Source organism: Mesoplodon mirus (genome assembly GCF_964341445.2).
Source record: "Mesoplodon mirus genome assembly, chromosome: 19".
In the NCBI taxonomy this organism is placed as follows: Eukaryota; Metazoa; Chordata; class Mammalia; order Artiodactyla; family Ziphiidae; genus Mesoplodon; species Mesoplodon mirus.
This window is the reverse complement of record NC_138995.1, coordinates 39,243,655-39,271,476: the sequence shown is the minus strand read 5'-3', so window position 1 is coordinate 39,271,476 and position 27,822 is coordinate 39,243,655. Positions and strand designations below refer to the sequence as shown.

The 27,822-nt window shown below is 45.6% G+C and overlaps 1 pseudogene across 1 annotated transcript in view; it reads left to right on the top strand.

Annotated features, from left to right (window-relative positions):
* Window positions 1-27,822, top strand: part of LOC309794491 (zinc finger protein 541-like) — a 150,648-nt pseudogene that overhangs the window by 2,410 nt on the left and 120,416 nt on the right. Inside the window, exons 2-4 of the transcript in view lie at window positions 8,864-9,268; window positions 13,158-13,401; window positions 15,055-16,918. The product of the transcript in view is annotated as a zinc finger protein 541-like (transcript). The remainder of the gene's footprint in view (window positions 1-8,863; window positions 9,269-13,157; window positions 13,402-15,054; window positions 16,919-27,822) is intronic.

Below are 27,822 nucleotides of genomic sequence, written 5' to 3'. Positions count from 1 at the left end.
TTCTGTTTTCCAGCATAAGCTTTATATCTGCTTTTTAAATGAGCGATCAGAGGAAATGAGTGAAACTTACGGTTAAAATTATATATTGGTTCCATGGCTAGAGAAGGAGTTTTCCTTGGTTGTTCAACTGAAGAATGTAAGTGCAGAGTATAGGGCAGGAATCCCAGCGTCAAGCGTGGAATCACAGCACAGTGAGTGGTTAAGGGTGAGGGCTTTGAAGTCAGACTTCCCAGGGTTGAATGCTAAGCTTGATTTGGGACAAGTTACTTAACTTGTGTGGACTTTATTCACCTCATCCATAAAATAGGGTCAATAATACAGTTTATGCCTCAAAGGGATGTTGTGGGAATTAAATGAAGTGATATATAAGTGATTGCAGTGATGCTTGAAACATGATAACGCTTTGGTAAATGTTTGCTGCTATTCTTAGTCTTATGATGGTGGTTATTATGGGGGCCAGGCCGGAAGGTAAGTGGGGACTGTGGGACCTGGAGGCCATTGCCCCATCCAGAGATGGCCGTTGTCCCTCACTCTATCCTATTATTACCTATCCGGGAATATCAAATCTAATCATTTTCAAGAGAAGCCAGAAAGTCATATCTCTAAGTGTAATCTCCCCATTAAAAAAAATGTTGGTGGCTGATCCAATTTTTATTTATTTTTTATTTTGGGGGTATTCAGGCAATCTTATCCAGTTTTTTTTTCTTTTCTTTTTTTTTTTTTGATCCAATTTTTAAAAACACTGTGTAGGTTAAACAAAAGAAGCCTGTAGTTTACAACAATGTTTGGAGTGGGAAAATAAGGAAAGAATTGGCATCGGCGGGGTAAAAGCTGCAAGTCTCTCCTACCTCCCAGCTCCCAACAACCTGATGTTACTGAGACATGATCACTGTCTCCCTGGTAACACTGATGCACAGAGAGGAAGAGAAGGTGGCTCTTGGTGGGGAGGGGGAGGTGGCAAAGCTGACACACCAACAGGTTAGGGCTGCTCAAAGAGGAAGAGAGGTGGCCCAATGGAATCCTGTCACTCATAAGGAAAGGGATGCTGAGAGCCTTCTTTGATCAGAGTGCTGTGACCAGCAAGATGCTATAAGAAGTATAGACACATAAGGTAGAGTCAAAGTCATCCTAGAGCTTATAGTCCGGGGGAAAATAGAAGAACCTGAAAGATAATTAAAATTTGAAGCCATTCAGGATGAGTGTTACATGGATTTTCAGACAAGTGCTTATCAGAGTTCAGAGGAGGGGGAAATAATCTCAGACTTAGTTATGTTGGGAGTATTCTCTGCAGTAGAGGGGGCGTTTCGGTCTTATTTGGAAGCGTTTCATTTGGTAAAGCCGAGTGAAGAGAAGGTGGTCCAGGGCAACGGCACAAATGAGTGTCATAAATTCAGATGTCTCGAGGGGCTGGGCAGGGCATATAGATGAGCGGTATGGCCAGGTGTGAGAGGTTAGGGAGTGGTGAGGACTGTGGCAAACTGGAGAGTGCATGCTGTGTCTAAAGGCAGCTGTGGCTTCTCAGCTCCAGCCAGTTGTTGCTTTGTGGACTCAGTGTTGACAGAGCATCAGATATTTTTCCCCAGGTTTTTAAATAGAATTTGGATAACCTTATTTTCAATGCAGTGTCCCAGGTGGTAGCCACAAGCCATTTGTAGCTAACTTAATTAAAATTCAATAAAATAAAGAACTTAGTCAGTTCTTGTCAGTTGCACTAGCTGCATTTCTAGCTGCTCATTAACTGCACGTGCTGAGTGGCTGTCATTGGACAATGCAGATTTAGAACATTTCCAGCAGCTCAGAAAGTTCTTTTGGACGGTGACACTCTGTCCAAAGAAACTCTGACAGATTTTTCAACTTGGTAACTAATTGAAAAATATTGAAATTTACTGCAGGCTGAGTAAAACATTTTTATAGAACAGGTAGATATTGAAATTGTTCTCTCCCTTCCCTCCAAACAAGGCCTCAGTAAATATTATTTACCTAATTGTGGATTTATGGCTGCGGTCTAGAATCTATGGTGGGTTACTTTCCCACGAGGTTGTAGCATTTCACAGGAGAATCTCTTTCTCCTCCTACCCCACCAGTCGTGGAATGATAGGCCTTTTTATTATTTTTATTTTTATTTATTTTATTTTATTATTTTGCAGTACGCAGGCCTCTCACCGCTGTGGCCCCTTCCGTTGCGGAGCACAGGCTCGGGACGCACAGGCTCAGCGGCCATGGCTCATGTGCCCAGCCGCTCCGTGGCATGTGGGATCCTCCCGGACTGGGGCACGAACCCGTGTCCCCTGCCTCGGCAGGCAGACTGTCAACCACTGTGCCACCAGGGAAGCCCCGATAGGCCTTTTTCAAAAGAAAAAAAAAATTGCTTTGGATCCTCAGTGTTGACTTAAACTGTTTTTTAAACTATTAAACAAGGCTTAAATGATGCTAAAATGAGGCACAAGTTCCTAAAGCTTACAGCTCTCATGCCACCATAAAGCCAGTCAATTTGCCAATCAAATAGAAACAAAGCAACCAAACTAATGTAACTCAAATTACAAACATTAATTTAATGAGAGGGCTGCTATTTTGCTGGAATTTAACGGCTTCCTTGAAACAAATACTTTGCAGACTGCCACACCGGGCCCTTTTGGGTTTAACAGGCCCTGTGGTATCTCAGATCTCCCATCCCTTTTTCAGTTTGAACTGCAGCAAAACCTCCACTTGTACCATGATGTCCACTGGCTTTAGTTGAGCCCAAAAGCATTATCATGAGCTCAGTCCACCTCTGTCCCCTTCTCATTAGCCTGCGGCAATTAAAGTAGTCCTAGTCAGCGTCAGTGGCATTAGTGCAATCACAAACAAAGCCCGGGCATTGAAACCAAATGGTCGTATTACTGGGTTACAAAGTGGTAATCCAGTAATCCAGATCTACAGATTTTCTTGTTTAGATTGTTCTCAAAACGAAAGCACAAAATTACAAAATTCTTGTAAAGAGTAGTTGGACGCTTGGGAATGTCTCCCGGGGACCAGAAACCCTGCCCTACAGGGAGTAGCGGGGAGCTCTGTGCATAGAAGGTGCTAAAACTTGTTGAATTGAATGTATCTGTTGACAGAACAAGAGCAAGTTCAGTACTGGTTGAGCGGGGGGGCGGGGGGGGTGTTGTTTTACTCTCTGGAAAAGGATGTAAATGTCAAAGCCCAGCCTTTGGACTTCTGGCGTGCCTGCCTGAGGTTGTAACCGGACCAGTTTGTTCTATGGACTGTAGGAGTATGTTGGAAGGAAGGCGATTTCGGCATTGGGGAAATCCCGAGACATAATCCTGTGTTCCACCCCACCCCCACTGGCACCGTTTGTGTTTTCTAGTATAATTGGTGCAGTGCGGTCTACAGATTAATTTATAGGGAGTCAGTATTGTGCAGCGGGTAAGAACACAAGCTCTAAAGTCAAGATATCTGGGTTTGGGCTTCCCTGGTGGCGCAGTGGTTGAGCGTCCGCCTGCCGATGCAGGGGACACGGGTTCGTGCCCGGTCCGGGAAGATCCCACATGCCGTGGAGTGTCTGGGCCCGTGAGCCATGGCCGCTGAGCCTGTGCGTCCAGAGCCTGTGCTCCGCAACGGGAGAGGCCACAACAGTGAGAGGCCCGCGTACCGCAAAAAAAAAAATATATACAAAAAAAATAATAATCTGGGTTTAAGATCTGGTTCAACTACCTGTTAGTTGTGTGGCTGTGGACAAATGATTTACCCTCTCAGAGTCCCTTTTCTTCTCTGCAAAGTGGGAGTAATGATAGAACCGACCTCGGGGTCGTTGCGAGGGGTGAGTGAATTAAGGCCCGAAGAGCACTTGGTGTGCTGCCTGACCAGGAGAAAACGCTTACAGCTTTACTTTAGAAGACGTTGCTTTATGTTCCTTTTAAGTAATGCTTTATGTTTTATATTATTTGCTTGTTTTTATAGTCGGGAGGTGAAGGAGATGGGCTCTTTTCCCCTTGGAGTGCTGGGAACACTTTAGAGCAGCACTGTAGAAGAAACTTTGGAATTGGCAGAGAAATTCACTTTGCCTTAAAATATAAACTTCTGTCATCCACATTCCCTTGTCTGCAATTTAGAATTCCCAGAAGCTCTGAAAATGCTGAGGTGGCTCAGACCTCTTTGTGGCCACACCTGAACTCACATATTGCTCGTTCCTGTCTTTATTTATTCTGTTTACTCTGAGCTGTCAGGGTTTCAATGCAGAAAGAATGACTTGGTCACCAGGTGCTGCCCTGGACCCACTGGCGGTTACTTACAGTGTGGCGTATGCATTGATTTACCTTTCTGAATCCCTCAGATTGTGAATTCTGAAACTCACTTGGGTCCCGGAGTTCTGGTACAGGATTTCAGACCTGCACTGAACTTTAATTTGAGCCCCCTCAGTAGGCTACTTAACACAGACACACAGGTGGACACATAATATGACACTCAGACGTTACACTTGCAGCTAGTCTATTCCATTGCAACATGAAAGGTTTAAAAACAGTCGAAACCTATGGTCTAGGAAACTAGCCCAAACTCCAGTTATTCTAGGATCCACTCGATTTATCAGTGAGTCGTCAAGCGTTTATTAAATGTCTCGCTGTGGACAGAATTACGCGTGATAGCCCAGAATGGAAACAACCCGAATACTCATCAGCAGATGAATGGATGAAGAAAATGTGTTCTATCCACACAGTGGAATAGTGTTCATCCATAAAAGGGAATAAAGTGATGATATGTGCCCCAAGGGGGGGATCAAACTCGAAAATGCTATGCTTAGTGAAAGCAGCCGGACAGAAAAGGCTGCATATTGTTTGATGCCATTTATGTGAAATGGATGGCCCTCTCCATACTTTGCATATGTCATAACTTTTTGTTGAAAAACTGGACATTTTGAATATTATAATATGGTACCTCTGGGAATCAGATCTCCCCCGCACCTCCACCCCAGGCTTTGCTGTTGTCCAGTGTGGGTTCTAATTGTTTGTTCGTTTAGTGACTTCTCTAGGCTATTTTTAGAAAGACTGTATTTTTTGTCATGTGTGGTCAGTGAAGTCTCTCTTCTGAGATTTGACAGAGATTTCCTTAAGTGTCCAAAGAGACATTTGACAGAGATTTCCTTAAATATTCAAAGCAAAACAAACAAACCCCACATCAAACAACTCACAGTCTCTGCAGTTGACATCTGGGTGAGTGTTGGGACAGGCCTTCAACATTCAGCAGGCAGCTTACAGCTTACATCGGGTCTTCATTGCTGTGCGCAGGCTTTCTCTAGTTGCGGCGAGCGGGGGCTACTCTTCATTGCGGTGCACGGGCTTCTCATTGCGGTGGCTTCTCTTGTTGCGGAGTGTGGGCTGCAGGCATGCGGGCTTCAGTAGTTGTGGCACGTGGGCTCAGTAGTTGTGGCGCACGGGCTTAGTTGCTCCGTGACATGTGAGATCTTCCCGGATCAGGGATCGAACCCGTGTCCCCTGCAGCGGCAGGCGGACTCCTAACCACTGCACCACCAGGGAAGTCCAATAGCTCTTTGTTTTTTATTACTGGATAATATCCCATTATATGATGTACCGCAGTTCGTTTATGCATTCTTCTGTTGAGAGACATCTTGGTTGCTTCCAGTTTTTGGCAGTTACGAATAAAGCTGCTATAAACATTTGTATGGACATAAGTTTTCAGCTTATTGGGGTGGATACCTAGAAGTGCGATGGCTGGATGGTATGGTAAGGCCCTGTTTATGTTTAGCTTTGTAAGAAACTGCCAGTGTGGAGCCCTTTCAGAGCCCTTGTTCCCCAAAGCATCTCACTCTCCAGCTTTTCTCCCTGGCTTTCAGTGCTGTCTGTTGTCGGCCTCAGTTAATATCCTTTGCCCCAGGCTGCAGTGACTGGTTGACTGCCTTGAATGTTTTTGACAAATGCCTTCCCCATGGCCACTCTCTGCTCTGAGCAAATTCTGAGTTAGACACAACTCAGAAGGCAACTCCCAAAGGCAACACCTTTTCATTAGACCTTCAGCAGCTATTTGACAGGTCAGGACAGACAGCCTCAGTTCTTTGAGAACAAGGTCCCGTCTGCTGCCTCCCACACCAGGAACCCACAAGAGAAGGGGGGTGCTGTCTTCAGAATCACTGCTGAGCTGGAGAGTGGGGAAGCGGGGGTGGTTCATTCACCTTTCTCTTGATAAGTGTTTGCTTGGTTGCTGTAAACCTTACTATTTTCCACAGTTCAGACAAGGTAGATTGTTTTCACTGTTTCTATGCTGGCATGGGTGGGAAGTTTTTCAATTAGTAATTCAAGCTTTTTACCCTTATAGGTCTTTTCAGATAGTCTGTTTCCTCGAGTCAGTTTTGGTAATTTCTATCTTTCTAGAAATCTGTCCGTTTTTCTCTGAGTTGCCTAATTTGTTGGCATGCAGTTGTTTATAGTATTCCTTTACAATCCTTTTAATTTTGTAAGATCATGAGTGATGTCCCTTCTTTAATTTCTGATTTTAATATTTTGACTCTTTTCTCTCTTTTTCTTTTTAGGATCAGTTCTACTAGTTTACATGTTACATAGTTTATTCCTTTTGTCTGGCGGTTACGGTTAGATTCTTTGAGTGTGAATACTTAAAGTATGAAGTTAATCTTCATCTTTCTTTTTGTTTTTACTAAATGATTCAAAACCTGTGGTAGTGTTTGAGCCAAAGTCTACAAGGTACAGTCTTATGCCTTGTCTGGAAAAGTCTGTGTAGACTCTTGAATACTGGTTTTCCTGTGCATTGAGTTCTGCGCTGACTCCTGCCTTTCCTCACTCTGCAGGTGGTGGTAGTCCTTGTCTTCTAGCCTCGTTTCTGTTGAGAAGTTGTAAATGCTCTGCCTGGTCTTCCTGGTAGTCTTTAGGGTTTTCTCTTGGTCTTTAGGGTTCTGCAGTTCTGCTTGTGTGTCGAGGAGTGAATTCATTTTTTTTTTGTCCTGCTCTGGCCTTGCAGTGCTTGTTCATGATTAACCATATACCTTCAAGAATCATATCTTTAAGTCTGGAGCCCTGTGTTTCCGCAGTTCTGGAAATCCCTCCGCCATCCTGAGGTACCATGTCTTCTCCATCCTCTCCTCTTCCCTTTCAGGACCCCGTTTAGGCATATGTTGGGCTTTTGCATTTGCTTCTTCATTTGTATTTTCCATTTGTTTCTCTCTCTGCACTGAATTCTGGGGGAGAATTATCTTCAGATTGCTCTGCCCGTTCATTATTTGTCTCTTCAGCACTGTTTATCTGCTGTTTAACCCTCCCAGTGAGTTTTAAATTTAAAAGTCTTTCATTTCTAGAAGTTTCATTTGTTTCTTTTAAAAAAGTCTTTGCCCCTTGTGTCTTCTTCTTTTCTCTGCTAGGTTTTGTTGTCTCTCGTCCTGTTTTGAACTAGTTCTTGTGATGCTTTTCAAGGCTTGTGTGCGGTGTTTTTCTTTCATTTATTTAGTTTTCCTGTGGATGGCTTGGCTCTTCCAGGGTCCCAGGTCTCCCTTGCCTGTGAACTCAAGTCCCTGTTTCCTTTTCCATGTGTTTGTTACAACCTCAGGTCCCAGCCTCCAGGGTAGTGCCCTTTAAGAGAAATATAATATGAGCCATGTATATAATTTAAAATTTGCAAATAGCCACATTAAAAAATAAAGAGGTAGATGAAATTAATTTTAATAACATATTACGTTTAAGCCAGTAGATCCGAAATATTCTCATTTCAACATGTAATCAATATGAGAATGAATTATTTGGGGTACTAAGTCTTCCAAATCCAGTGTATTTGACACTCACAGCAGGTCTCAATTCGGGGCCACATTTCAAGTGTGTCATCACCACATGTGACTGGTGGCCACCATATTGGATGACAGTTCCAGGCCCTGTATTGGAGTCTGACTTTCCCCTTGGGCCAACTTGTGCTCGCACCTGTGGCTTTGAGTTTCCTCATTGTTGCTGGCACTTGGGGTCTTACCTGTCTCTTGAGCTTGACTCTGTATTAAAAATGGTCTTTTCTCATATCTCTATGTGTTTATAGTTGGAGAAAGAGGTCAGTTTAGTCCACCATGTTGCCAAAATCCTTTCATTTATTCCTTACAACAATCTTTTTTTTCTTCTTCTTCTTTTTTTTTTAATTTTTATAGGAGTATAGTTGATTTACAATGTTGTGTTAGTTTCAGATGTACAGCAAAGTGAATCAGTTATACATATACATATATCAACTCTTTTTTGAGATTCGTTTCCCATATAGGCCATTACAGAGTATTGAGTAGAGTTACCTGTACTATACAGTAGGTTCTTATTAGTTATCTGTTTTATATATAGTAGTGTGTATGTCAATCCCAATCTCACAATTTATCCCTTCCCCCCACCATCCCCTGGTAAACATAAATTTGTTTTCTACATCCATGACTCTACTTCCGTTTTATAAATAAGTTCATTTGTATCCCCCTTTTTTTAGATTCCACATATAAGTGATATCATATGATATTTGTCTTTCTGTGTCTGACTTACTTCACTCAGTATGACAATCTCTAGGTCCATCCATGTTGCTGCAGATGGCATTAGTTTGTTCTCTTTTATTGCTGAGTAATATTGCATTGTATATATGTACCACATCTTCTTTATCCATTCGTCTGTTGATGGACATTTCGGTTGCTATTTCCTTACAACACTCTTATGATGGAGGTACTCTTACGCTCAGTTTACAGATGAGGAAACGAGGGCTCATGGACCTTAAGTGACTTGCCCAAGGTCATGTGGCTGTTAAGTGGCCTAGAACAAACCCCCATACAGGTCTGTTTGAATTCCAAGTCCACGCTCTATCCACCATGTGTGTTGCCATCTCATAATTGTGATTCCTCCTCGTTCATTCTCAGGAAATAAACACCACCAAGAGCTCTCTCCTCCCTGACTCCTTACACAGCCTTGCTTGTCTAGAGAGTAGCTGTTGGCTGAGACCTGGTAGTGGAGAGCCATGGACCAGTGCAGCCTGGGGGACAAGGGCACCCTTCCATCTGAGATGCACCTCCCTTCGTTTCCCGAGAGCCAGGCACTCAAATGCAGTGACACCCTCAACCGGGATCTGGGGCCTGGCTCACGAGACCTGCTGTACGACGGCCTGAGCCACTTGGACCTGGAGCCCAGCCTCCTGATGCCTGACGCGCCCAGCGAGATGCTGGAGGACAACTTGGATGCCCTGTCCGTGTATTCAGGGAAGGACAGTGACTCCATGAAGCCGCTGGTGGAGTATGCAGATCCGGAATCTCAGACTGCCTTACAATAATACCCACTCTGCTTTCCCCCCAGAGTGCCAGCGGTAAGAAGCAAAAGAAGAAATGAAAGTAAAAGCGCTTTGCAGGCTGGGAAGCACTGGACAGATGGTAGTGATTTTTACCAATACTGTTAGAATACCTTCCCACAGTCCATTGATGCAGTTCTAAGTCTTTCTCTTCCGCAGCGGAGGAGCAAAGGGAGAACTAGTGGAACAGTCAGAGACGTTGGTTACATCACCTTTTGGTTTACCTTTGTTTTTAACCCACTTCATGGGTTCTTGGGTAAGTTGCTTAGAGCTCCTTCGTATTTATAATCACACCACACGCATGGAAGGCCACATCCGGAACAGCCCTGCAGAACAAATGTCAATGTTAATTGGGATCAGCAGCTCAAGAACTGTCCTGCATACTCGCTAGAATGAAAGACTGCCGAGGCCCGCACTCCACACAATGTAGACAGGCCGTTAGCCTTGTCCCCGTGTTGGAACCATGGCTAAATGTGAAATCCTAGAAACCAAGGCCATCCTTGGTATTGCAGGTGCTGGGCCAGGCCTGGTTACAGTAATTCAGGTTCTCAACCTGAACCACAGAAATTACCTAAAAATGCTGCTAGGGTGAGTACGTGTGCGTTTTGCTGGGCAGAGAAACTGTGATATTTCACCAGATTTTCATATGGGTCTGTGCCCCCCAGTGAATGTTACAAAGCATTAATCTAGTTCAATTTTTCCTAATTTGTTTTAAACTTGAGGATTGTTTTTTTGGTTACCTTATTTAAAAAAATCCACTGAACGTTAAATTTTAACTCTTTACACTTCTCTAACTTAAATTCAGATTCATACAAATGGACATGCTTATATATTTTAATTAGAAAGTGATATATATTTGTATAGAAAAGTTAGAAAATAAAGAAAAGTAATAACAATTAAAATCCCCACCATGGCTCCCACACGTGGATTTTTAAAAAACGTAGGTGAGGCCACTAGGGTACACATGGTTTTGCAGAGATGTATTAAGTGTCTAATTCATTTGAAGTTTCTAAAACTTAGTGAGTCTGCTTTCTTATATGAAGGTAGACTATTCGGTTGTCATTGTAATGGTTATTCCATTGTATTGTCGGACCATATTCTTGCCTGATAGACTGTTAGAGTGGATCTGTGAATAACTTGTCCATTGACTTTTCTCTTGGATGAGTTCTTCGCACATATTCCTCCCTGTAGGCTTGCTGGTCGGAGAACACACACAGTTTTAGAGCTTGTGCACATGCTTTCTGGGAAGAGCAAGTGGCTTCCCGGGCCAGTGACTCAATGTGCCTGTTTTTCAGTGTCCCTGCCAATTTTTTTGAAACCACATTTTGTTCTCTAGTTTAACAGTTGCTTTAATAAGCATTTAATTAATTTATTTATTTTTAGAGAAAACCTTCTGTTTGTTTATTTAGGCTGCGTTGGGTCTTCGTTGCTGCACGCGGGCTTTCTCTATTTGTGGCGAGCGGGGGCTACTCTTCTTTGCGGTGTACGGGCTCTTCACCGCGGTGGCTTCTCGTTGCAGAGCACGGGCTCTAGGTGCACGGGCTTCAGTAATTGTGGCACGTGGGCTCAGTAGTTGTGGCTTGCGGGCTGTAGAGTGCAGGCTCAGTAGTTGTGGCGCACGGGCTTAGTTGCTCCGCAGCATGTGGGATCTTCCCAGACCAGGGCTCGAACCCGTGTCCCCTGCATTGGCAGGCGGATTCTTAACCACTGTGCCACCAGGGAGGTCCTAATGAGCATTTGATTTGATTTGATTTGATTTTTATTTATTTATTTTAAATACTCATCTTTTTAAAAAATAATACTTATTATTTATTTATTTGGTTGCACCAGGTGTTAGTTGTGGCAGGCGGGCTCCCTAGTTGTGGTATGCGAACTCTTAGTTGCCACATGCATATGGGATCTAGTTCCCTGGCCAGGGATCGAACCCGGGCCCCCTGCATTGGGAGCGCGGAGTCTTATCCACTGTGCCACCAGGGAAGTCCTCTAATGAACATTTTAAAAGTAAGTTATCAAGGCAAGGACTTTCCTACATGGGAGTCCTATTTTCCCTCATTTAAACTGTTAGAATCATTCGACCACTCAACACAGCAGCTTTTCGTATGAAGAAGATGTAGACCAGACAGGTTAAGTGACAAATGGCCAGAGACAGAGTTGGGATGAGAGTCAAGGTTCCTTTCTGCTGTGTCTCTCAAGCTACATCTCAGCCACAGAGAATTAGCATTTGGGGTCCTTTAGTGCAGTATGCACGCCCTGACCTGTTGGATTCTTGGGTCCAGCCTCTGCTGCATCCTAGATGAAGGGCAGTTTTTAAACTTGCTATCACGTGAGGCAGTCTAATCCATCTTAAGGGGTAGAAAACTCTTCCATGATTCATCCATCCAATAGTTACTGTGTGCCTACGAGTACAGGAATGGGAATCCCAGGAGCTAGGAACACAGCAGCAAGCCTGCAGAGTTCTTAGGTCTTGTATCCACTGTCCTTACGTCTCTAGTGATTTAAAATCAGCTTCCCTATACTTTTTTTTACACATCTTTTTAATATAAATTTATTTATTTATTTTTGGCTGCATTGGGTCTTCGTTGCTGCATGTGGGCTTTCCCTAGTTGCAGCAAGCGGGGGCTACTTTTCGTTGCGGTTCACGGGCTTGTCATTGAGGTGGCTTCTCTTGTTGCGGAGCACGGACTCTGGGCGCGTGGGCTTCAGTAGTTGTGGCTCGTGGGCTCTAGAGCGCAGGCTCAGTAGTTGTGGCGCACGGGCTTTGCTGCTCCGCAGCATGTGGGATCTTCCTGGACCAGGGCCCGACCCCATGTCCCTTGCATTGGCAGGCGGATTCTTAATCACTGCGCCACCAGGGAAGTCCCTCTCTTTACCTTTTATTCATCAAATCTAGCTCTGCCCCTTGTAGCAAGACAGAAGCAGTGTGCTCCCTCCTCCACATCCTGGCCCTTCAGCTACTTGAAGACATCTCCCTCTCCCACATGGACATTCCCAGCCTCTTCACCTGTTCCTCTGATGAGGTGATTCGTGGAAATACCTTTTATCATTTACCCAAGAAGTACATAAACATGGAAAATTCAGATATACAGGAAAAGGAAAATTAAGTTGATCCATGATGCTACCAATGAATCCCATTCTGTTTGTTTGTATTCAAATTTATTTGTCCCTTCTAAAGACTAGATCATTCCGTTTTTCAGCAATCCTCTTGTTAGTGGCACAGCACTTAGTGGTATGGCATGAACATCCTTTCACGTCATCAGATATTTTCCTACAGTTGTATCTTAAATGCCTGAGCCATAGACCATTGAGACCAGAATACAGTCACCCACCTGCCCTCGTGTCAGTTATTAGGTGGTTTCTCACATTTCACCAGGAAAAACAATGCTGCAGTTAACTCGCTTGCAGTTCACTGCAAGATCTCCGTTAATTTGTACAGATCTGCCTTAATTTCCTTAATTAAAAACCCAGAGTGGAATTGGCTGGGAGAAAGGACTTAAACTTTTCTAAGATTTTGCATTGTGCATTTCTGGATTGCACTTGCAAGTGTGCTGTTGATGTTACTGTCATGAAGTCCTGCCTGTCCAGTCACTCTGTCCTGGAAGCACTCAGACTGTTGCTGTCCCCTCCCTTACGCCCCAAGTGTGGCTTGAAGCTTGGGTGCTGCCCTGGAGGAGTGGCCTGACCAGGGTCCCTTCTCCCCCTCACCTGGTGCTAAGCCTGGTCTTCTCTGCGAGTGAAGCTGCTGAAGTTGGGGTTCTTGGCCAACTCCCTGAGTTGGACTCGGCTGCTGAAGTTGGTGCGAGGGTGGTAGAGTGCTTCCGCCTGGGCTCCGATGTCCCCGGATGTCATAACCTGTGCTTTCTCCCTCTGTCTAGACCTGGGGCTAGGCGTGGCCAAGGTGCCCAAAGAGGCTAACGAAGGAGTCAGGGCCACGTCTGGGAGCACAAGGAAAGGAAAGCGGCAGCACAGGTCCCCTCAGAACCCACTCCTGGACTGCAGCCTCTGCGGGAAGGTGTTCAGCAGCGCCAGTCCTCTCAGCAAGCACTACCTGACCCACAGCCAGGAGAGGAGACACGTGTGCAAAATGTTCAGCAAGGCCTTTAAGCGTCAGGACCACCTGTATGTAGGAGTCTGGTCGGGACGTCTATTCAGGGGGTTGCTGGGGGCTGGGCGTGTTCCTGGTTCTTTTGCATCCCCTCCCATCCACCTGCACCGCCCCCCACCGTCAGGTGTCCCAGGTGTGTGCAACCTGTTCTCCTCCCACGGCCAGTGTTTGTGGGGGGCAGGGCCTACACTGCCCTGGACAGCCCGCCCTCCCCAGCCTCCAGATTCACTCCAGTGAGGAGAATGCTGCTGCGATTTGCAGACAGGACCCTTGTGCTTTAAAAACACACTCCAGAGGCTATTTTGTCATGGAGGGAGTTTGGCTAACTCTGTAGAGAACTTTTCAGAGTCCCTGGTAGGTGTCTGAGCAGAACAGATATGCACTCCATGAGGAATATATGTTGGGATAACACCAGGGCATAAGGGGTTCTGAGATGCCTGTTTCTAGAACATGGCAATGGAGTGTTCACTCTTTTTTTTTCCGTTTTTAATTCCCCCTTTTATTAACTCAGTTTTTGTTTAAACTTGACTTTACAAAGCAGGATCAGTGCAAGAGGAGCAGAATTCCATTTGTTCTTCATGTCTTAGAAATGATAAGCTTTTCTTGCTGCCGAGGGAGGAGAGACAGACTTTCAAACTGAGAGACTGGTACGTGGGAGAGGTCGATCCCTTGCATGTTTACAGCTCGCCCAGCCTTTACTGACGCTTCGATGGATCCCGCTTTCATTGTATCCTCTCCCCTCTCGCCATTAAGGATGGGAAATGATTTACTCCTGTCACAAGCTGGTAACAGGGCTAGAAAGTGGGTCTCCAGATGCCCTCTCTGCTGCTTCCTTCAGATGGAGGCCAAGGGTCCACGTTTGGGAAAGGGTTTCATTATTTACTGGGTCCCATTGATTAGAACCATCCGGAGTAGGATTGTTGGGAACCCAGAGGGTGATTTACCCATTTGTTTATATTTATAATATATTAATGCAGATATAAGTATGATGTAAATATAATACATACTTGCATTCGTTTATGTTTGCAGAAATTATAGGCAAATTTGGCTTTTTCTTTTTCTTTTTTTTTTTTTTTGCTGTGGGGCTCCCAGGTCACTGTCTAGAGGACTCCTGTGGGAAGGCAAAGACTCTTTGTTCAAGGAAGGATCATCCCCAAGTTAGCATTTCCTCAAGTGCGTTCTCAGAACTCTGGTTCTCTGGTTCTCAGGGATGCTAAACGGGTCTATTTAAAAAAATGGTTTTGTGGGCAAATAAGTTTGAGAGACATGGAAAGTTCAACAGATCTCTCCTTATCTGCTCTGTGGCTTTTCAGTTTGCTCCTAGGAACCTCCAAGAAGTAAAGAGTGTTTTTCCCAAACTTATTTGCCAGCTGAGCCCAAGTCCTCAGGGAGCAACTCTGGAGACTGGTGTTCCTTAGGAACCCACTTTGGGGAACTCTGACTTGGCTCCCACTGATTTTTTTAATCTCAGATTAGGGGTTTGCTTAGGGGTGAGGGCAAGAGCTCCCCCTTCCAGAGGGCTTTGGCCGTAGCAGGGGTCTTTCCTCATAGGGTCTGAGCACAGTTTCTGAGTTGCGATGCTACTGCCCCCTGGGGACACACCTGGGTTCCTGCAGTTAGTGACCCTCGCCAAGACACCCACTAACTTTCTCCTCATGTGATTCCAGGACTGGGCACACGCTCACTCACCAGAAGACCAAGCCCTTTGTGTGCATTGAGCAGGGCTGCAGCAAGAGCTACTGCGACTACCGCTCCCTGCACTGGCACTACGAGGTCCAGCACGGCCTGTGCATCCTCAAGGAGCCCCCCCCCCCCGGAGGAGGAGACCTGCGGGAACTCACCCCATACGCACGAGGTGGCAAGCCAGCCCGCACCCGCGAGCCTGTGGTCCCTGGTGTCCCCGGAAACCCCATTCCCCAGCTCCCTCTTGCCCAACCGAGACCTCCTGTCCTGTATCATGAGCAGCATCGTCTGCCAGAAGATCCCTTCTCCCGGGCCAGCCCCGGGAGGGCCTTCAGACAGCGGCGAAGGGAGGAACACGGCCTGTTCCTCCCTGCCCTCGTCAGGGTCCTCCTTCTGGGGCCCAGCCAGCACCCCGGCGGCCCCAGGAGCCCTGGGCACTGAGGTTCCCTAGGAGCCCCGTCCCCCACGGAAGGAGCCGGGCACGGACGTGTTCACAGCCATCCACTCGTGGGCAGCGGAGAACAGCGGCCCAACCCAGCTGAGCCGGAGCTGCCCCTGCTCCAGCCCCCATCATCCCTGGAGAGCTGGCCCGAGGGCGCTCCCCTGCCCGCCTGCCTGCCTCTGTTCCATAGCCAGACTGTCCCCGCCAGTTCCCAGCCATCAAGCCACAGTTTCCAGTGGCTCTGAAACCTGTCGGGCTGCCCTAAGAGCAAAGGAAACAGTATGTTTGTCGTCCACAAGCCCTCGGCAGTGTCGTCCTGGGAGGCCTCCGAGCCTGGCCCCGGGCTCAGCAGCGACTCCCCTGCGGGGGAGCCTTCACCCAGCCGGGGCACCTGTCTGGAGGCCATGCCGCCCTTCCCTCTCACGCTCCTGAAGGCACCAGGGGAGGCCGCCCTTCCCTCTCACGCTCCTGAAGGCACCAGGGGAGGCCTGGGCTTCCAAGAGGCGCAAGTTCGACTGCGACTCCTCGCGGCAGAACCCTGGTGAGCCTGTCCCCCAGGGCAGCCCAAAGTCCAGCGGCCTCCCGTCCGATGCCACTCCGCTCTTCCGGCAGCTGTTCCTGAGGTCTCAGGAGTCTCTGGTGAGCCACGAGCAGATGCAGGTGTTCCAGATGATCACCAAATCCCAGCGGATCTCCTCCCACACCCAGGTGCCGCCGCCTCCTCCCAGCTTCCCACACCCGACGGCAAGCAAATTGCCCTGAAGTCACTGCAGGGGCCGTGGCCACATTAGCCCCCGCCTATGGCGCCCACTGTTGACTTTCTCCATGCTGGCCCCGTGAACCCTGAGCCAGAGGGATCCCTAACCCGCAGTAGAAAATCCAAACCTGCTTTCCCCACAGAAGCCTCCCCCAGCAGCGTGAGCCAGGACACAAAGGGAAGACCAAAAGTGGCTGCTGCTCCACCTGCCCTCACAGTGTCGTCCCTGGACCCTCCTGGGAAGCCAGACATCTCTCTGGCCAAGCAGTTGAGATCCTCGAAAGGGACCTTGGGCCCGTGGGACATCTTCTCCCCCGGGGCCCTGCGTCAGACCCAGTTAGGAGGAGAGGAGCCATCCAGAGCCCACCTCGCAGGGAAGCAGGCCCAGGCTGAGAATTGCATGGCTTCCAGGGCCACAAAAGGTGAAGAGGGCCCGGCCTGCTCCAAGGGCCGAGGATACAGGCTCATCTCTGGCAACTCCAGGGCCCAGCACTTTTCAGGCTTCCGGAAGGAGAAGGTGAAAATGGATATGTGCTGTGCGGCTTCTCCAAGCCAGGTAGCCATGGCCTCATTCTCATCGTCGGCCGGGCCTCCAGCGGATCCTCCCTGGGACTCCAAGTCCAAGCTGACGATATTCAACAGGATCCAGGTACCAGGGCCCTCTCACGGGAGCTGACCATGCGGGAGGCAGAGTCTCGTCCTTACCTGTGTCCGTGTTTCTGACTTGTCCAGGCACTGTATTTAACCTCAGCAAATCCTCAGATGCAGTTTGTTTACAGAGGGGGGAATGAAGGTCCAGAGAAGTGATGGTTCCTCCCATCACCCTCCACCCTGCAACACACACACACAAAACAGAACAAGGCTTTAGAGTTGTCAGAGACACTTTGCATCATGTTTCTTCACTAACCTTTTTCTATTTGCTTTCTTTCTGCCTTTCGCTTCCTTTTGGATTTGCCTCCTTCACTTCTTCAGAGAATGTAAAGGCAGAGCTCCTTTGCCCTTGATATTTGTACGTGAAATGCTGTGTCTATTCTGGTTGTGAATCACAGGTCCATAAGTCCGACTTGGCCCTTGCTGCAGGCCTGGCGCCGGTCCGCCCTTGTGGAGCAGCTTGGGTCCTCCCACATCGTGCCCATGAGGTCCTGGTCGCAGAGAGCTCGGCCACGTCTCTTCGTGATGTTCCGAGGTCCAGCATCCTTCCTGTCGCACCACAGCTACCTCCTCCTCTTTTTTTTTTCACAGCTTTAATATTCACGTGCCATCTAATTCGCCATCTTGAAGTGCACCATCCAGTTTGTTTACGAGGTTGTGCACCCATTGCCACTCTTTGCCAAAACACTTTCATCACCGCAGAAAGAAACCCGACACCCTTGGTTGTCACCCACAATCTCTCCATCCCTCCCAGCCCCTGGTAACCATGCATCTACCTTCTGTCTCCATGGATTTGCCTATTCTGGACACTTCATGTGATTGGAATCATAATGCTGCGTGGCCTTTTGTGTCTTTTGCTTCTTTCACTTCACGTGATGTTCTCAGAGTTCCTCTGTGCTGTAGCATGGGTCAGAACTTCAGTCCTTTTTATCGCTGGTAAGTTGTTCATTGTATGGATACACCGTATTTTATTTATCCATTCATCAGCTGATAGATATGTGGGTTGTTTTCACTTCTTGGCCATTGTGATAACGCTGCTATGAACATTTGTGTACAGATTATTGTTTACACATATGTTTTCATTTCTCTTTGGAAATACCTAGGAGCGGAATTGCTGGGCTCTAGGGTAATTCTATTGGAGGAAGTGCCAGACTTTTCCAAAAAGCTGTGCTGTTTTATATCCCTACCCAGAGTGTATGAGGCCTGCAGTTTCTCTGCATCCTCACCAACACTTGTTATTGTCCAGTTGGTTCTTTTGATTACAGCCACCTTAGTGGGTGGGAAATGATAATCTTATTATGGTTTAATTTGCATTTCCCCGATGGCAAATAATCCTGAGCATCTTTTAATGTGTTTATTGGCCATTTGTATATCCTCTTTGGATAAGTGTCTCTTCAGAGTCTTTGCCCATTTTTAAATTGGGTTGTGATTTTATTTTTGAGCTGTGAGAGTTCATTATGTATCACAGATACAGAAATATACAGTCCCTTATCAGATACATGATTTGCAACTTCTTTCTCTTATTCTGTTCTTTCACTTCTTGATGATGTCCTTTGAAGCACAGAAGTTGTAAGTTTTGATGAACTCCAATACGTTTGTCTTTTGTTTGGTTTTGGAGTCATCCGAGAAACCACTGCTTACTCCAGGGTCACCAAGAATTATACCTGTGTTTTCTTCCAAGTCTTATAGTTTTCACTCTTGCATCTCATTTCTTTTATGTTGGCTCAGATGTATTTTCGTCTTCAGGGCGGAAATATCTACCGGCTCCCGCACCGGATGAAGGAGGAGAACGTGGAGGGTGGCTGGTAAGTTCCGAAGCCCCTCGGGAATCCTCTGGTGGCTTTGTTGTGCTAGCCCTGGGTGAGCGAGCTCTGGATGCTTCACTGCTGAAGGGGCGAGCACCAGGTCACAGAGAATCGGGGGCATCATCTCCATTTCTTTAGGGTTCGTCCAAATCTGTCAGAGGATCAGTGTTTGGGGACAGAGTCCCATTCTCCCTTTCTTCCCCACAGTAACCAGCACAATGGTGTTCCCACAGACTGGGCAGAGCCAAGGAGCATTTACGTCTGCAAGAATTGTAGCCAGATATTTTATACCGAGAAAGGGCTGAGCAGCCACATGTGTTTTCACAGCGACCAGTGGCCGTCACCTCGAGGGAAGCAGGAGCCGCAGGTGAAGGGGCTCGAAGCTGCCATTCATCTCAGGATGGAGCCGTCCTCCTGCGGGGAGCCTGGCTGGGGGCCGGGAGTCAGGGCTGTGCTGCTCTGGAGAGGCCCCTTTCTCCCTACGTACTGTGTCTCTTAAAGGGCTGGCTCTTCTCTGTGTGTAGGTGTGTGGCATGGAGTTTTGCAAGCCACGAAGACAGGTGCTGAGGCCGGAGGGGGACAGGCAGAGTTCCCCGAGAGCCAGGAAGTCCTTGGACAACATGACCGCCGCCCCTTTGGTGGTCCCTGTGTCAGTGCCTGTGGCTCCAGCGAACCATCCCCCGGGGAGCAAGGTGGGTGCACTTCCTTCCAGCTGCTTTCCAGCTGCCAGTGGGAGCTGTGAGAAAAGCCCCCAAATCCTGACTCCATAAGAGCTTGATTTGCGTGTTCATTCATCCATTCAACCTCCAGTGAACTTCTTTTGTGCCTGGCCCTGTGCTGGGCAGGGCTGGGGACACTGCAGCGACCACAACAGGCCTGCCCCCGTCTCCTGGGGCTCCCAGCCCAGCGGGGTAGATAGACCCATCCCCGGACACTGACGACCCAGAACGGGCCGGGCTGGGAGAGGGAGCTGTAGGAGCCCCGAGGGCACCAGAGACCCTGCCTGAGGAAGGGGGTGTTGCAGCTGAGAGCTGGAGGGTGAGGAGGGGTAAGATGGGCAGAGAGGAGGGGAGATTGCGTGGAGGTAAGAGCGAGTGTAGCAAGCTCAAGCCGTCGTCTCTTCAGCCTGTGCTGGAAGACCCCACCTGGAGAAGTCCATGCTGGACTCGGGTACGGGGTGCATGGAGCCCACTGTTTGTCTCCCAGGAGCTGCTGTCATTTTGAGGGCAACAGGTTTTCCTTTTGTCATGCTGTTGCATCCGTCTGGCCCCCACACTTTAAGTGCCAGTCACTTTAACAACGGACATGAGTTTCCAAAATGGTCTGAGTGAGGGCCTCTCCTTGCGGGGTGTGGGTGCCTGAGAAGGCCCCAGCCTCAAACATCGCCCGGCTTAGGGTCTGGAGTCTGGCTCAGGCGTGGTGGCCCTGCCCGGCTTCCTGTGCTGAGGACTCTTTGCACGGCCATGCTGGGTGTGCGTCTGGCTGGTCAGTACCCTTTCCCACTCTCAGGCCATCTTGAGGACTGAGCTGTGGGGCCGGTGGCCTCAGGTGACCCCTGTGGTTCTGAAGTCTCTTCTTCTCCAGGGACAGGAGAAGGACGGGGAAGAGAGAGACAGGAGAGCAGCCAACACAGGAAGCGGAAGAAGCTCCCACGGCCCAAGGCACTGCTCATCCCTCCTCCGCCCTCCATGTCTGGGGAGCCGGGCCCGGGAGGATGCCGCCAGAGCTGCCTGTGCTCACCCGTGTTCCTGGTGGACCGTCTCCTGAAGGGAGTGTCCCAGTGCCCTGCCTACACGCCGCCCCCGATGCTCAGCCCCATCCGGGAGGGCTCTGGGCTGTATTTCAACACTCTGTGTTCCACATCTGCCCGGGCCCGTCCCGACAGGCTCATCAGCGCCATGCTTGGTGAGTGAGCTTGATCACCCCATGATAGGCCTGTGGGGGGCCAGACCCCCGCCCCCTGTAGAATTCGGTCCAGCCATTCCCTCTGGCCTACGCTTGGGTCTGGTCTGGGTGTCCTGTTGCTGTTCAGAACTATCCCAGGACCATCTGGGACCAGCAGCCTTCTAGGTGCTTATAATTTTGTAGCCAGAAAGAAAATAGACGCAATTTAGCCTAACCACCATTCTGCCTGCCCTTTCGAGTAATTGTTTAAACAGCTTTATTGAGGTATAATTCACATGCCATATGAATCACCCATTTAAAGTGTACAGTGATTTTTTAGTGTATTCTTAGGATTGTACACCCATCCCACAATCTAGTTCTAGAGCATTTTCATCACCCCAGAAGATTATATCCACGAGCGGTGACACACAGGCCCTGTAGCCCCCAGCTCCTCTGCCCTGGGCAACCACCAGTCTACCAACCTACTTTTTCTATGGGTCTCCCTATTCTGGACATTTCATATACTTGGGATCATACAATATGTGCCATTCTGTGTCTAGTTTGTTCACTTAGAATAATGTTGTCAAGGTTCATCCATGTTGTACCATGCATCAGTGCTTCATTTCTTTTTATGGATGAATGATATTCCATTCTCTGGAGAGACAACATTTTATTTATCCATTCATCAGTTGAGGGGCATTTGGGTTGTTTTCGTCCTTTGGCTATTGCAAATAGTGCTGTTAAGAACATTTATGTATAAGTTGTTTTTGGACATAAGTCCTCATTTCTCTTGGGTATACAGCTCAGAGTGGAATTGCTGGGTCAAAGGGTAACTATGTCTAACCGTTTAAGGAACTGCCGGACTGTTTTCCAAAATGGCCGGGTCATTTTAAATTTCCACCAGCATTGTATGAAAGTTCCAGTTTCTCCACATCCTTGCTAAACACTTCTTATCTGTCTTTTTCATTATAACCATCCTAGTGGGTGTAAAGTGGTAGCTCGTTGTGGGGTGTTTGTTTATTTGTTTGTTTGTTTGTTTTGCGGTACGTGGGCCTCTCAGTGTTTGTGGCCTCGCCCGTTGTGGAGCACAGGCTCCGGATGCGCAGGCTCAGCGACCATGGCTCTCGGGCCCAGCCGCACCGCAGCAAGCGGGATCCTCCCGGACCGGGGCACGAACCTGCGTCCCCTGCATCGGCAGGCGGACTCTCAACCACTGCGCCACCAGGGAAGCCCCCTCATTGTGGTTTTGATTTACATTTCCCTGATGGCTAACGATGTTGAGCATCTTTCCATGTGCTTATTATCCATTTGTATATCTTCTCGGGAGAAATGTCTGCTCAGATCCTTTGCCCATTTTTTAAATTGAATTCTTATCTTTTTATCATTGAGTTGTCTCAGTTCCTTATATAGTCTGGATGCAAGCCCCTTATCAGATATATGATTTGCAAATTCTCTCCAATTTTGTGGGTTGTCCTTTCATTTTATTTATGATATGGTTTGCAGTACACAAGTTTTTAATTTTGATGAAGTCCAACTTATTCTTAGGCCTGCGATCAATCTTTAGTGAACTTTTATATACTGTATGAGGTAGGAGTCCAAATTTATTCTTTTGCATGTATGTATCAGTTCTTCCAGCACTTGAAAATACTGTTCTTTTCTCATTGAATAGTCTTGGTACTTTGTTTTGTTTTGTTTTCTTTTGCGGTACACGGGCCTCTCACTGTTGTGGCACTCCCGTTGCGGGGCACAGGCTCCGGACGCGCAGGCTCAGTGGCCATGGCTCACGGACCCAGCTGCTCCGCGGCACGTGGGATCTTCCCAGACCGGGGCACAAACCCATGTCCCCTGCATCGCCAGGCAGACTCTCAACCACTGCGCCACCAGGGAAGCCCTGTCTTGGTACCTTTGTGGAAAATCAGTTGACCATAAATGATTTGAGATTTTTCTTCTTTTTTAATACAGGCATTTTACAGCTATAGATTTCCTTCTGAACATTGCTTTAGCTACATTTTGTAAGTTTTAGTATGTTGTGTTTTTATATTCATTCAGCTAAAGTATTTTCTAATTTATCATTCCACTTCTTGTTTAACACACTGACTATTAAAGAGTGTGTTGCTTAATTTTCACATATTTGTGAATTTTCCAAATTGCTGCCTTTTATTGATTTGTAATCTAATTCTCTTGTGGTCAGAGAACATACTTTGTTTCTTTTTCAATTGAATTTATTTAATTTTTTTTTATTTGTTTGGCTGTGCTGTGTGGTTTGCAGGATCTTAGTTGCCCCACCAGGGATCGAACCCATGCCCCCTGCAGCGGAAGCGTGGAGTCCTAATGACTGGACCGCCAGGGAATTCCCTTAAATTTATTTTAAAATTTAAAATTTATTGAGGCATGTTATATGGGCTAGAATCCGGTCTGTCTTGAAGAATGTTCCATGTGAATTTGAGAAGAATGTATTCTACTGATGTTTGGTGGAATGCTGTATTTTGTCTGTTTTGTCTAGTTAGTTTCAATTTCCTTGTTGATCTTCTGCCTAGCTGCCCTATCCACTGTTGAAAGTATTGAAATCTCCAACTATTATTTTGTAATGGTTTATTTCATCCTTCAGTTCTGTCGTTTGTTGCTTGGTGTATTTTTGGGTTCTGTTTTTAGGTGTGTATATGTTTGTAATTGTCACATCTTCCTCACGGCTTGACCTTTTACCATTATGATGTGATTGTGACTTCATTTGTCATTACTACAATAATTTTATCATTATCTCTGGTAATATTTTTTTGTTTTAAAGTCTAATGTGCCTGACATCAGTATAGTCATTCCATTCTCTTTTTTGGTTGTTGTTTTCTTGGTATATATTTTTCTCTTCTTTTACTTTCAGCCTATTTGTGTCTTTGAAAATAAAGCATGTTACCTCTAGACACCATTAGTTGGATCATGTGTTTTTTTATCCAGTCTTAGAAACTCTGCCTTTTGGCTTGGTTTGTTTAATCCATTCTTGTTTACTGTTATATTGATATGGTTGCATTTACATCTGCCATTTTGCTTTCTATTTTCTATATGTTACATGTCTTTTTCTCCCTCTGTTCCTCCTTTCCTGCTTTCTTTTGTATTGTGTAACATTTTAATTCTGTTAATTTTTCACTTTTTCTTAGTCATTTCTTAGTGGTTGCTCTAGGACTTAAAATATATGTCTTATCAGAATCTGTTAGGATGTGTAATAACTCACTAACAATGAAATATAGAAACACTGCTCCTATCTAGCTCTCTTCCTTCTAACTCTTTTGCTATTATATGTGAGAGACCCAGTAATACCTTACTGGTCATGTTTCTTGCTTTATATACTTTTATTTCGTGTAAAAACACTGAGAGAATAAAGGAAAACAAGCATGATTTATAGAGGTTGTTATATTAACCTTCTTATTGACCATTTCTGATCTCTTCATTTATTCTTGTGGATTTGAGTTACTGTCTGAGGTGATATTCCTTTACTCCAATGCAGCTGTGCTCCTTGTGCAGTTACTGTCACATATATTATATTTCTATATGTTAGAGGCCCACAATACATATTGTTTTATGCAGTTATTTTTTAAGGCACTTAAGAAAAGAAAAGAAATATGTAATCATACTGATTTTTATAGTTACCCATATTTACTAGCGCTTCGCTTTTTTTTTTTTTTTTTGGTTTGGATTCAAGTTACCATCTGATGTCATTTGCTTTCAATCTGAAGGACTTTCTTTACTATTTATTTTTATTAGGCATGTATAATTCACATACCATACAATTCATCCCTTTAAAGTATAGAATTCAATGGTTTTTAGTATATTCACAGAGCTGTGCAACCATCACTACCATCAGTTTTCAGAAATTTTCATCATCCCCAAAAGAAGCCCTGTACTTATTAGCAGTCCCTCCTTTCCATCCTCCCCATCCCCAGCCATGGGTAACGACTAATCTACTTTGTCTCTATCGATGTGGCTATCCTGCATATTTCATATGAGTGGAATCATACAGTATGTGGTCCTTTATGAATGCCTTCTTTTAGTTAGCATGATGTTTTTACGTTTCATCCACGTTGCACTATGTATCAGTACTTTGTTCCATTTTGCGGGCTGAATAATATTTCACCTTTAATATTTCTTGTAAGAGAGGTCTGCCAGCAACAGGTATTCTCAGTTTTTATTTATCTGGGAATGTCTTTATTTTACCTTCATTTTTGCAAGATAATTTGCTGAATATAAGATACTTGGTTGACACTCTTTTACTTTCAGGAATTTGAATATATTATGCCATTGCCTTGTAACCTACATCGTTTCTGTTAAGAAGTTAGCTGTTAATTTTACTGTAGTGCCCTTGTATGTAACAAATTGTTTTTCCCTTTTTGCTTTCAAGATCTTATCTTTATTTTTGCTTTCCAGATTTTGCCTATGTTATGTCTGGATGTAGATCTCTTTGTGTTCATCTTTCTTGGAGTTTATAGAGTTTGCTGGATATACATATTGTTTTTCATCAACTTTGGGAAATTTTCAGCCATTAATACTTTAAATATTCTGTCCCTTTCTCCCCTCTTTCTGGTACTCCCACTACATATATATTGTTGCATGTAATGACATCTCACATTTCTCTGAGGCTCTCTTCACTTTCCTACATTGTTTTTCTCTCTGTTCTTCAGATTTCATAGTCTCCATTGTTCTATCTTCAGGTTTGCTGATCGTTTCTTCTGCCAGCTCAGATGTACTGTTGAGCCTTATTTTGGTTATTGTACTTTTTAAACCCCTGAATTATTTCCATTTGGTTCTTCTTTTTTTTTCTTTTTTGACTACATCACACAGCATGCAGGATCTTAGTTCCTCGACTAGGGATCAAACCCATGCCCCCTGCAGTGGAGGCGCGGAGTCTTAACCACTGGACCCCCAGGGAAGTCCACATTTGTTTCTTTTTAAAAAAATAATTTCCATCTCTTGATGGCATTTTCTCTTTGATGAGAAATTTTTATTTTATCTTACTTTAATTCTTTAAGCATGGGAGCCAGGGGAAGAAGAAGCCCCCATCTCCTTGGCTGCACCTACCTGGGTAGAGCTTCCATTACAAAGAGCTGGGGGCTAGGTGGGTAAGGGAGTGGGCCATGGCTCCAGTGCCACAGACTCTCACTGTTCTTCCCAAGATTTAGTGGATTTTCTTGAATGAGTATTTCTTAAAATGCTGTATGCCTTTAGGACAACTTGCAGAGACTTTGGCTTACTGTTCTTTTATTTTTTTTTAATGATTTTTATCAGTAAATGTGTTGTTTTGCCGAGTTCCTTACTCTACTTTTTCAGAAGTCTTATCCCCCTTCCATGCAATCTCTTTTTTATGCAGATATTTTAACAGCTTTATTGAGATATAACTAGCATACAAGAAACTGCACATCTATAAAGTATAGTATTTTTTTTCTTTATAACAGATTTAATCAGCTATACATATACATATGTTCCCATATCCCCTCCCTTTTGCGTCTCCCTCCCACCCTCCCTATCCCACCCCTCCAGGCGGTCACAAAGCACCAAGCTGATCTCCCTGTGCTATGCGGCTGCTTCCCACTAGCTATCTACCTTACGTTTGGTAGTGTATATATGTCCATGCCGCTCTTTCACTTTGTCACAGCTTACCCTTCCCCCTCCCCATATCCTCAAGTCCATTCTCTAGTAGGTCTGTGTCTTTATTCCTGTCTTACCCCTATGTTCTTCATGACATTTTTTTTTCTTAAATTCCATATATATGTGTTAGCATACAGTATTTGTCTTTCTCTTTCTGACTTACTTCACTCTGTATGACAGACTCTAGGTCTATCCACCTCATTACAAATAGCTCAATTTCATTTCTTTTTATGGCTGAGTAATATTCCATTGTATATATGTGCCACATCTTCTTTATCCATTCATCCGATGATGGACACTTAGGTTGTTTCCATCTCCGGGCGATTGTAAATAAGGCTGCTATGAACATTTTGGTACATGTCTCTTTTTGAATTATGGTTTTCTCAGGGTATATGCCCAGTAGTGGGATTGCTGGGTCATATGGTAGTTCTATTTGTAGATTTTTAAGGAACCTCCATACCGTTCTCCATAGCGGCTGTACCAATTCACATTCCCACCAGCAGTGCAAGAGTGTTCCCTTTTTTCCACACCCTCTCCAGCATTTATTGTTTCTAGATGTTTTGATGATGGCCATTCTGACTGGTGTGAGATGATATCTCATTGTAGTTTTGATTTGCATTTCTCTAATGAGTAAAGATGTTGAGCATCCTTTCATGTGTTTGTTGGCAGTCTGTATATCTTCTGTGGAGAAATGTCTATTTAGGTCTTCTGCCCATTTTTGGATTGGGTTGTTTGTTTTTTTGTTATTGAGCTGCATGAGCTGCTTATAAATTTTGGAGATTAATCCTTTGTCAGTTGCTTCATTTGCAAATATTTTCTCCCATTCTGAGGGTTGTCTGTTGGTCTTGTTTATGGTTTCCTTTGCTGTGCCAAAGCTTTGAAGTTTCATTAGGTCCCATGTGTTTATTTTTGTCTTTATTTCCATTTCTCTAGGAGGTGGGTCAAAAAGGATCTTGCTGTGATTTATGTCATAGAGTGTTCTGCCTATGTTTTCCTCTAAGAGTTTGATAGTGTCTGGCCTTACATTTAGGTCTTTAATCCATTCTGAGCTTATTTTTGTGTATGGTGTTAGGGAGTGATCTAATCTCATACTTTTACATGTCCCTGTCCAGTTTTCCCAGCACCACTTATTGAAGAGACTGTCCTTTCTCCACTGTACATTCCTGGCTCCCTTATCAAAGATAAGGTGACCATATGTCCGTGGGTTTATCTCTGGGCTTTCTATCCTGTCCCATTGATCTATCCTTCTGTTTTTGTGCCAGTACCATACTGTCTTGATTACTGTAGCTTTGTAGTATAGTCTGAAGTCAGGGAGCCTGAGTCCTCCAGCTCCATTTTTCGTTCTCAAGATTGCTTTGGCTATTCGGGGTCTTTTGTGTTTCCATACAAATTGTGAAATTTTTTGTTCTAGTTCTGTGAAAAATGCCAGTGGTAGTTTGATAGGGATTGCATTGAATCTGTAGATTGCTTTGGGTAGTAGAGTCATTTTCACAATGTCGATTCTTCCAATCCAAGAACATGGTACATCTCTCCATCTATTTGTATCATCTTTAATTTCTTTCATCAGTGTCTTATAATTTTC